The sequence below is a fragment of the Apium graveolens genome, chromosome 4 (assembly GCF_009905375.1).
Source record: "Apium graveolens cultivar Ventura chromosome 4, ASM990537v1, whole genome shotgun sequence".
Lineage (NCBI taxonomy): Eukaryota > Viridiplantae > Streptophyta > Magnoliopsida > Apiales > Apiaceae > Apium > Apium graveolens.
This window is the reverse complement of record NC_133650.1, coordinates 205,167,888-205,180,556: the sequence shown is the minus strand read 5'-3', so window position 1 is coordinate 205,180,556 and position 12,669 is coordinate 205,167,888.

Genomic DNA, 12,669 nt, shown 5'->3' with positions numbered 1-12,669 from the left:
CATGAAGTCTCATCTAAGCATTCTTTATAATGTTTATTGGAATTATCTGATTAATTATCTGTATAAGCTATATATGCCCTGCTTATTATGAACTTCTTCAGTTACTTCATACTTTTGAGCTAACCATTGGCCAGGAGTGCCATGAAACTATCAAGGCAAATTTATTAATAATCAATAAGCAGTTATGCAGTAAGATCTTAGATAAGGTTCCTCTTAAATCTTAATAGTGCAACTTTATGGGAAGTAAATATTTTTTTTCCAGGACTATATGCTCACCTCTGCCTTTGCTAGAGACGAGGTCTCTGGTGGAGCATACTAAGGCGAGTTGTGGTGAAATTGGCAAATAAATCAAGGTCAGAACTTTTCATAATTGAAATCCATATAACAACATGCACTCTCGCTTTCTTGTAAGATGTATCTACTTATTTGTAACTATGAGCTCTCTTAGCAGGCAAAGATTTATGTTGCAAATTTATTAACCAATCTAAGTTAGAATAACATTGTTATAAGCCCTCACTTCTCTAAGCAAAGAGTATTGATCTCAGATCTTTATTTTAAGTAAGTTAGAGAAGTCACCTTTTTGTATACGAACACGAAAATAAACCTCAAATTCAGTCTAGGTTTTGGGTTTACTTTTGCGTACATGACATGAAACGAAAATACACGAATAGTTAAATAATTAAATAAATATTTCAAAATTTTATAAATACATATTGGGTATAGAAGTTTTAAAAAAACAAAATAAAAAATAGTTCCAAATTTGAGTTCAACAAAATTTGACTACACTTGACTCATTATAACTTAATGACTTGAGACTCAACTAGTAAAACTTTAACCGGAAAGTTTGGTAATTAAATATTTTTATTTATATATTAGACCATCCAACCACATGGATGTTAAAATGGTTACAAGAAAATGTTATATGCAAATTTTAACAATTTTTAATCATTAGACCTCGATTATTTTAACAAATAAGGTATCATTAACTTAACTAAATATTTCACCATACAATCTTTTTCATGGAATTTATGCTCAAATTGACCAACTTCATGATTTTAAATTTTTTATTAAAATTACAATTTGTTAATATAATTTATTATATTTTTAATATTATAATATTTGTAAGAAAAAAGTTAATTAATTACAATTTTAATTTCCTAGAAATTATAACAAAGCATAAGAAAAATATTAAAAGACACTCCTAAATTCGACCGGTTACAGTTGAATTTAGTGCCACTTCAATAGTCCCCTTGCATTAGATCTAACACACCAAATTTAACCCCTAAAACACTCATCCAACGGTTGAATTTACATTTAATAAAACCAAATTATAAGTAAAAAAAAATGATTAAATAAAATTTTTAACCCGAAGCCCTCCTTTCACTCAGGTAACCCACCCCTTCTCTTTTTCTCTCTCCCCCTCTATTTCTATTTGTGTCCCTCCCACCATCTTACTCTCCCTCCTGAAGGTAATAATTCGGTAGAGAGCTAGGTAGATAATTTTTCAAAAATTTCCATTTTCTTGATTTTAATTCGAATTAGACTTTTTACTTTAGGTTGTTTATTGATGTGTTTTGAAGTTACGAATCGATAGATCATTGAACATGAGCCTGTAGATAATTTTTTCATGATTTATGATTGACTGTGTTGCTCCATTTACATGCTTGGTATATGGTGGGGAAATTGTTTATATTAAGGTTTTTTTAGTTTGGTGAATTTTTTGTTAATGTTGTTTTTTTCTTTACAGACGTTCAATTGATTTTGGCCGGAATCGGTTAAATGCTAGTTATTTGTAAGTTTGGATATGAATATGAGATTGTTGGGTCAATTTTGAGTGTATTAAGTTGGAAAATTGGACTGAAAACTGAGCTTTTTTGGAGAAATTAAAGCTGCTGAAATATGACTGGACTTGGGTAAACTCACCGGAATCTGGAAATTTTCCAATTTCCAGCGAGAGATTTGTCTCTTAAAACTGGTGTTTGTTAATTCAACCGAAGGTGGTGGAATTTAGATTCACATCTTTGACCATATACGGTCAATTTAATTTTAGGAAGACATTTTAAATTTATTCAAAATATTTAATAGTTTGGGCGGGATTTTCAATTTTTTGGTGAAAAGTCAAATTCGACTACCTTGGTCAAATTTGGCCAGTTGAATTTAAGCGGTTTTTTTTAAATGGTCAAAATTAGCTGGTCCAATTTACTTTAAAAATGACCGACTTACTAAATATTACTCCCGTATTATGACCGATCCATAAACTAAAAGATACCACCGTGTCCTGACATATTTAGGTAAATGCGAGGACTTTTGGCCGGTCGTATTTACCAATTTTTCTTATATTGATAGCTCATCTAAATATGAGGGGTTTGTTAAAATGACGTAATATATAAGTTGATCCACATGTTAAATGACTTAATCAAGGGAAAGATGGGATCTAATAAATTCGACATCATAAACTTTGAAATTCTTGAAAAATTGCCCTCACCGATTTTCCAATTTTCAAATAGTTCTTGGCTAAATGATATTATACTTCATTTTGATGTCTCTGAACTTTGTTTCTTTCATTTTGTATTTAGTGGCCCAACAAACCATATGGTTTCTCTAACCCTCTCAGTTATCTACCTTTCTTTCACCTTTTTCAGTTGATGGAAGTGCTTTGGGCGTGGATCCTATGACGTTTTGCCTTTCCAATTAATATTCAAATAAATTCTCTTGTGTAATAAAGAAATATTTAATCTCATTACATCCTTTATTTCACAAATTCCATATATTGGCATATTAGTTCTTGTATGTTCTTGCAATGACTTGGTTTGCCAAATGTTCATGGTTGTGGTGGTTAATATGTTAAGAGACACCAACACCAAAGGTAAGTCTCATCTGGAGAAAATTAAGGGTTGAGGTATTGTTTCGACCACTTCAAATTGTTTTCATCTTATATCATTTTCATTTATGAAGGAATAATATGTGCAAAGTTTATATGTTTTTTTAATATTTTTTGTTTTAATAAAAGTATTGTTGCTTGATTGTCAGGTTTATTAATTATATCATTCACGAGGATTTAATTAAACATGGGTTTTTAAAATATTTTTTATTTTTGTTAAAGTATTGTTCCTTGATTAGGTTATAACTGTTCCAGTCATACCTGGAACAGTTATTTCTCTACTTGATTATTTTTTTTATTTTTTGTTTTAATAAAAGTATTGTTCCTTGATTATTTCTCTACTTGTTTGGGGTCAACTTCAACTTTATACTCACATCCGTGTGCCTCCAGACTCTCAACTGCAGTTCAGAAGTACGCAGTTTAAGTTCCAACTGTATCATTACTGCAAATGTTTGCTTTCCAGCATGGGTGATGGACCCTGGACCTGCTGTGCATTATGGGTGTTAAATTATTAATATTATCAAAACAATTCCATTAGTGTTGCAACTATTCTGAATTTTCAGATGTTGCCAGTAGCCGTGAACCATTTGACCTCTGTGAACAACATTATGGAAATTCCTTTAACCTCCCAAGCCAATTTAACCAGCAGCATAATTCAGAGCTCAAGTTTAATAATGTCGGAGGAGCGAGGATCACTATTGCAGGTGTCTTGAGGATGAATGAGAATAAGCTCCTGATTAGCATATCCAGACGACTGGGGCACATGGCTCCACGGGCCCACATGATGAATTGAAGAGGAGAAGTTCCAAAGGTTCATCAGATGCGAATTCAGGAGCAGTTCTCTAGGCTCATCAGATGAGTAATCCAAAAGCATGAGAATCTCTTAGGTTATTAGATTTTTAAACCAAAAATGAGAACTTTATAAGGTACATTACAAAAGGACAAGTGCAAGAGAATAATTGGAATTTAAATCGAAAAGGAGAAGGTCTAGCTGTCTGTCTCTCACATGATAAATACAAAGAGAGAAGTTTTGCAATGAATAGACACAAAGAACAGAAGCAAAACCTGTAATTAAATATCAAACATGTATAAGTATCCCACAAAAAAGCAAGCGGAGCAATGTATCACAAAAAATGGCACCAAAGTATCTTTATCTTCCAACAAGGTCGGCGATTGGCAAAGCGCTTAGTTGGAAATCTAAGAATTTTCGGTTGCATTGCATATGCACATATTCCTGACAAGAAAAGAAAAAAGCTAGATGAGACTAGATGAGATTGTCAAGAAGTGTATATTTACCCCGGTTTTATCCTTTACAGGATTTTCCGCGTCACCAAATCCGTGTTTTTTACTGGCTATTTTCATTACGTTATAATCCTAGTTCTTTCATTAAAAACTTATAAATATATTTTTAGCATTAACACACATAAATTTGGTAAAAATAATTGGCGCTGTCTGTGGAAAATTGCTAAGGATTTCTACACACCTACATCATGTCCACCAGTGAACCACCACGAAACTCGAAAAACACAGAAGACAACGCTTCCAACAACGAGGAGATGGCTGCAACGTTGAAAAAGCTACAATCAGAGATGGACAAATGCAGTCGATTTTGATGGAAAGAGCCACACACCAAACTGGCTAGTGGAAAGGTACTTAGTTGGTTTCCATGTCAACTAAGGTTTGTACTAAACAACATGTGCAAGAATTAGGTACAAAGGTAAATAATCGTGAGAGTAAATTAGAAGCGCAGTTTAACAAGAATGTAGAACATGACTTGGATGATGGAAAAACTGGAAGAAGCGAACTTCAAAAAAAAAACTAATCCAAAACTATGTTCAAATGTAATAAAAAACAATATGTAGTCACTAATAATACTTGTAATTAAAACAAAAAGAGAAACAATAGGTTATAAGTAAATGCTTTTAATAAAAAAGGGCCAAAAAGAATATAAATGAATTATATAATCTTTTGAGCATATTTTGTGATTATAATATAATAGGTAATTAAGGTTGGAGGCCATGGAAAAATCATTTTAGAGGAGAACTTAGAAATCATATAATCATTAATTAGAATATAACTTATGATGTTATTAATTTTGTATTAAGTTTTCTTCTATATCATTGAGAAACGATGTCCAAAATTTCTATATCTCACTTGTGTAATTTCTAAATACGTGTTTGTATTAATGTCACAAACATTAACTTATTTTATATCAAAATAATTTTATTTGGTTTGCCATTTTAACAGTCAAGCATCAGTTCGACTAGTACAGCTAACTAGTGTTGAATCCTGAATTAGTGTTACGATTATTTTAAAAATATTTTTCAATAATCCAACCGTATGGATGTCAATAGATATATATATTAGTGATGTACCCAAAATTTCATATCAAAATAATTTTATTTGGTTTGACATTTTAACAGTCAAGCATCAGTTTGACTAGTACAACTAACTAGTGTTGAATCCTGAATTAGTGTTACGATTATTTTAAAAATATTTTTCAATAATCCAACCGTATGGATGTCAATAGATAAATATATTAGTGGTATAACAAAAATTTTATATTAAAATAATTTTATTTGGTTTGCCATTTTAACAGTCAAGCATTAGTTCGACTAGTACAGCTAACTAGTGTTGAATTCTGAATTAGTGTTACGATTATTTTAAAAATATTTTTCAATAATCCAACCGTATGGATGTCAATAGATATATATATATATATTAGTGATGTACCCAAAATTTCATATCAAAATAATTTTATTTGGTTTGACATTTTAACAGTCAAGCATTAGTTTGACTAGTACAGCTAACTAGTGTTGAATCTTGAATTAGTGTTTCAATTATTTTAAAAATATTTTTCAACAATCCAACCGTATGGATGTCAATAGATATATATATTAATGATATAACCAAAATTTCATATCAAAATAATTTTATTTGGTTTGACAATTTAACAGTCAAGCATGAGTTTGACTAATACAACTAACTAGTGTTGAATCTTGAATTAGTGTTTCGATTATTTTAAAAATATTTTTCAACGATCCAACCATATGGATGTCAATAGATATATATATTAGTGATATAACCAAAATTTTATATAAAAATAATTTTATTTGGTTTGCCATTTTAACAGTCAAACGTCAGTTTGACTAGGACAACTAACTAGTGTTTAATCCTAAATTGGTGGTTCGATTATTTTACTAATATTTTTCAACGATCCAACCGTATGGATGTAAATAGATATATATTAGTGATATAACCAAAATTTCATATCAAAATAAATTTATTTGGTTTGTCATTTTAATAGTCAAGTATTAGTTCGATTAGTACAATTAACTAGTGTTTAGTTCTGAATTTGTGTTTCGATTATTTTAAAAATATTTATCATATATCCAACCGTATGGATGACAATATTTATCAAAATATTTATTTTTTTCTGAAATTCTTGAAATGTCACCCAAACAAATGAATGTTGGCATTAATACGGTTGGATCATGAAATAATATTTTTTAAAAATTGAAATTATCAAAAATCATGTGCTAATTTACGACGGAATCTGTCACAAAATTATTTAACTTACGACGAAATGTTCACATCGTCGCAACTTCAAATGATTTTTATTTTCCCACCAAAATTTTTGGGAAAAATTTAAATTTTCCTCTTTGATAACTTACGACGAAGTTTAATTTCCGTCGTAAATTTGACGATCCGATTTTTTCCGTCGCAAATATTCCGTCGTAAATTTAGATAAAATATTTTTTTATTCAATTTCAATTTAAAATTTTAATAAAAATAATTAACTTACGACGAAATATTTAAATCGTCGCAATTTCAAATAATTTTTATTTTTGTTTAATCGTGTCGTGCATAATTTTATTAATAAAATACTAAACTTACGACGGTTTTGGACTTCGTCGTAAATAATTACGACGCTTTACTTTTTTCCGTCGTAAATTGGGCGCGTATTTTTTTTCCGTCGTAAGTTGGCCGTCGTAATTGGGCTATTTTGTTGTAGTGTTTACGAAGGTTTTTTTGAACTGAAATCGTCGTAATTGAGCCATTTACGATGGAAAAAAATCGTCATTTTTGGTCGAGTATTAAGTTCGTTTTTTCGTCACAAGATAAAATTGCGTCGCAAGTTAGGAAGTAGGGGCCCATATACTCAATAAAATAATAAATCAACTTACGACGGAATTTATCATCGTAAAATACCAAAATACGACGAACAATAACGTCGTAAGTTACGTACTTACGACGGAAGAATGCGTCGTAAGTTAGAAATTTCTGACAGAAAAAAATGTCGTATTTTAGAAGATGGGGCCTACATGCTGGGAAAATGAAAATTCAAAAAAAAATATTTTTAAATATGAAAATGGATACATTACGACGGAATATATGAAGAAAAACCGTCGTAAGTTCCTTTTACCAGAATAATTATGACGGAATATTTGAAGAACAACCGTCGTAAGTTTGTTTTTCCAGAATAACCAAAAACTAATTTTTCAGTATCCAGCCATTTTCGACTTCCAATTTAAATTCTAAACCTGCCAAAATCTTATGCAATCACAAACTCAAAACAAACTCTAAACCTTGCAATTAAGTCACAATACATAATTTACATTAGTTATACCGTAAATTTGTTCTTATTCACAATCAAAAATATAAAGCAAACTAAAATTCAGTTTACAAACACCCACAAACCAAATTCAGTTTACAAGCAAAACTTGGTTATCTTACAAATCAGGTTTCCTGATTAACACATTAGATATAACTAATTAAAATAAACCTACTGTAGTTAATGGAGGGAGTAACGATCAGCATCTCCAACTTCGTCTTCCTCGTTGTTGCTTCGGAAGTCATTGACATTCCATGACGCCTTGTCAATTCTACTATTAACAGGATATCAATAACTCATAGAGGTAATCATCGATTGCAAGAAGAGCAGGAGGAATGTACCCGTTTAAATATTAATTTGCGATACTTTCCTGATCGAGAGCAAACTGAACAGTCACAGTGGATGGGCTTAGCTTTTTTTGAGGTAGCACAACATAATTTCAATATTGTATATGGCACTAACGGTATTGCAAGTATTGTAAAAATAATAATTGGGAACAATTCACTAATTTCTTCCGAGGTAGCCATAGTAAACCGTTGTCTGTATATGCTTACTGCCTTGTTATACCTGAAATGAATGTAAACGGATAATCAGCAGGATCGATAATAATGTTCAAGTATACCACTTCTTGAAATTATAAATTAAAGTCCAGGTTTAAGAAATTATAGTAGTACCTTGTACCGTGAAAGGCTCTTGGTATTTAATGTCTAAACCGAGAGAAAGATGAGGTTTATTAAATTTGTGTGGATAGGTTTATTTGAAGAAACTATCTTAAGTAGACCTTCCGAGATTCGAAACAAGTTTGTAAACCTAGTTATACTTTATTACAAAATAGAACAGAAATATAAAAGGCTTAATGACCTTTTAGCCATTTAAGTATAGGCCGTTGTACCCAGAAACCCTTAAACTTTAAAAGCGTTCCTTTTTGCCACTCGGGTATCAAAAATATACCTATTAACCCTTTTTCCTATTTTTTATTCCAATAATACCCTTACAAGATATATATACCTCTTATCCCTTAAAATATTAATTAATACACTTCTTAGCCCTCATCCATGGATTTGCACAGATCTGTCCATATTGCATACCTTTCATATACCTGTCACCTTCTTTTCCTGCTAAAGAGATCATATTTGCAGTCCGATTAACTTTTTTCTCGAAAGGTTTCCTAAAATGCTACAATTGCATTCTCAATAATCATATTTACAGCATGCAACTCACATCTAGGCACATGTGACCGGATGATATAGTTGATATATTTTTTAAACAACAATTGTTTTTTCTTGAATGAATATCGATGGTTTAATCATTATATGATCAATTCCACGTGATTTGAGCAGAGCCGATAACAACTTGATATGATTTTGATAGTAACAGAGGTGTTGAGTTCCAGACCTCCAACAAATACTATTCTCATTCATTTAATTCGAACACTAAACTAGTATTAAATGAGCTATTATGTGGTGAATTGTTGAAGGATCTGTTGCACATTAGGCCCATGAGTTTGCACTTGAATTATTACATTAGAACATTAAAGTTATCTTTTCCGCAAATATTAACATGATGTGATGTGTTTCACACTAACAATTATATGACTGTATATTTATCTCCAAAAAAATTTATATATCCTAAAGTGTATGGATCTCCTTTGTTCAATTTAGTTCATTGTGTCAACTATTGACACAGAGAGTATTATTAGACTAAATAATGTACAATAATATTTCTGCATAAATCTCAGGAGATTGTAGGAGGTAGTTAAAGGGACCACACAATCCTATCATTAGGTAAAATAGGTCCAGTAACATCCAGTAGTGTTCGAACTCAGGTTAGAACAGTATTCGTGTTGCCTTTCATAGGTCTAGGGAGAGCTCAAGCCACATTGCAGGTACAACTGTTAGTATTCATCAGCGGATGTTTGGTGTGTGATGGAGGTTATATGTTATCATCAACGATAACATATTTACCTCTTAAAGGTACAAACTAAACCAAACCATACATTATGGCCGGCACGAACAACACTACTCTTGGTACAGATCATTAATCTTTTCGACCAACATTAAGCATTGACAAAGAAAGACCGAAAGCTACACCTTTACATTTGTTGAGAAAGTACTACTCTAGGCTTTCAGACCATTAAAAACACATTTATCCACCCACAATTATGTTGTCCTGTATTAGAAACTAACAAAATTTTAAGAAAGGATTTCAGACCATTACAAATATGGGACAAAAACTTATTCAAAAAACCCCAACTTTAAAGAAACAAACGACAACACTTGAAGTTTTATTGAAAACAAACGATTGGTTACGGAAGCAATACGGCAAGTCGAGCTATAAAATATTACATTAACCTCCCCAACATATAAAAAACATTAAAAACTGAGTTTCAATTTTACAATTAATAGGTATCTAAATCAAACTAGAAACAATGGCACCAACAGATGTACAAATATGTATAAAGAATTAAAATAAAAGAAAGAAATAGATTTATTCCATACCTCTTTTGGAGATGAATCTGCAACTGCTCTATCTCGTGAATCAAAGGGTTAAACCTTGTTTGACAACGAGATCCTTCAAAACCGGAGCCACCGAGTCACAGGAGATATTCTTTGCTCTTTTGAGGCTCTGAACAGGTTCATGGAATGACGGGTGAAGAAGAGTTAACCAGGCTATGACCCCCTTACCTTGGAATGTAGATCCGCCATGGGTAATGATTAACCCTTGTATTGTGTTCTTTTTGCTAGTAAAAAATCTCATCCCCAATTTTAAGCCTTAATTACTAACAAAATTAACAAAAATCGAAAATGAGTAAAAGTCATAAGCAATTAGAGTCAAGAATTATAGTGAGTATTTTTAGGGAGTGTGAAGGAGAGCAGGTGAGAGAGATGTTTTAGTCTAGAGAGAAGTGAGAGAGAGGGTCTGCAAGTTTTACTTTTAGGAGAAAGTATGGTAGCAAAGTTTTGGTTAATAGGGAAAAAGACCGCCCATAATTTTACCTTGGGCAACGTACTCACTATTACTAAATTATTAATTTCAATGATTAAAATATTATTTTTTATTTTTAACCGTAAGATATTAATAAATAATGATAATTAACTTCATTTTTAATAATTTCAGAATTTATTAAATCTGTGAATGTCTTATTATACTATGAACTAAAATTAGTTTAATTTTTTACTAACCCCAATATTAGTGTGAGTAGTTAAAAGAAAAAACTCTTATTTTAAAAAAAAATCTCAAATTTAAAGGAAAGTCAATCGTATGGATGTCAGTTATATATATTAGTGATATAATCACAGTTTCAAATTAAAATAATTTTATTTGGTATATAGAAGATTGAATTGTAGGGTTTTGTTTTTTGGTTTACTGACTGAGAAAGTTGTTGGCCTGTGAGAACTTGAAAGTAAATAAAATGAATGATAAGAATTTTTATTTAGTTTTGAGTCATTAGTTTTTTTGAAAAATATATATATATTTATATTATTATATTAAAAATGAAATAATATAAATTTGGTTGTTAGTCTCATCATCGTAATTATAGTAATATTTAAAATAAAACACTTTGTTAAATAGATTAATATTCATAACAGAATTATAATATGTTTAACGGTATTCATTAAAATAAAAATAATATATAAAATTTACTCGAACGGGCTAAACAAAAGTATACTATTGATCCTATTTTAAATAAAAATTAAAAAATTACATATGATTAGTTAGATTTGAAGAATGGGGCTAAAATAAAATCATAAATATTATTAATCCCGCTAAAGATATTATATTATTGGACCCGATATTAACAAAATAAAAATTTGAAAGGAAATTTGTGGGTTCGATAAAATATCCTCACACTAAAACAAAATAATACATATTATTCATTCGGTCTAAAATAATATAATAATCACCCCATACTAAAATAAAATTCAACAAAATAGTAAGTATAATTAGCTTGATTTGGTTGATATAACAGGTCTCAAGCTAACATAATTTTTTTACTATTGACACATAAAATTTTACAATTAATTCGAGTTTAAACATATTAAAATAACACAAATCTGAATATAGTTAGTTGGATTTGGTCAGTTAACAGACTAATGACAATTCGGTTTGACTAGTACAGCTAAGTGGTGTTTGATCCTGAATTGGTCTTTCGAGTATTTTAAAAATATTTTTCATCGATCCAACCGTATGGATGTCAATAGATATATATATAAGTGATATGACCAAAGTTAAATATCAAAATAATTTTATTTGGTGTGTCATTTTAATAGTCAAGCATGAGTTTGACTTGTACAACTAACTAGTGTTTAATCCTGAATTGGTGTTTCAATTTTTTTAAAAATATTTTTCAACGATCCAACCTTATGGATTTTAATAGATATATATATTAGTGATATAACCAAAGTTACATATCAAAATAATTTTATTTGGTTTGTCATTTTAACAGTCAAGCATGAGTTTGACTTTTACAACTAACTATTGTTTAATCCTGAATTTGTGTTTCTATTAATTTATAAATAATTTTCATCAATCCAACCGTATGGATGCCAATAGATATATATATTAGTCATATAGCCAAATTTTCATATCCAAATAAATTTATTTGGTTTGCCTTTTTTAACAGTCAAGAATCATTTTGACTAGTACAACTAACTAGTGTTTAATCTTGAATTTGTGTTTCGATTATTTAAAAAATATTTTTCAACGATCCAACCTTATGGATGTCAATAGATATATATATTAGTGATATAACCAAAGTTATGATATGCAAGTGCCAATCTGGAAAAAAAATCCTTCTTAAACAAAGAAATGGTAATATTGAACTATATTAGCTGATTTGTTATTTATTGATATTTTCCCACAAGACTGTTCTTCATAATTCAAATTATTTTGTATTCTCTAAGCAACACAAACAAAAACAAATAAATACAAATCTACCAGATAAATCACTACAAGAAAATCAGTAGCTAATTACAGTACAATTTACAAAATCCACGCAAATATATATACAAAGAGAGGGAAAGAGAGGGGGAAGCAGAGAGGGAGAGAGAGATATATGAGCATAGAGAGAGGGGAGAGAGATATGCATACGAGGAAGAGAGAGAGAGAGAGAGAGAGACGCCTTCCTTGAATCCAAAAATAAGCCCCAAAGCCCTAGTCTTGAAGACGGACT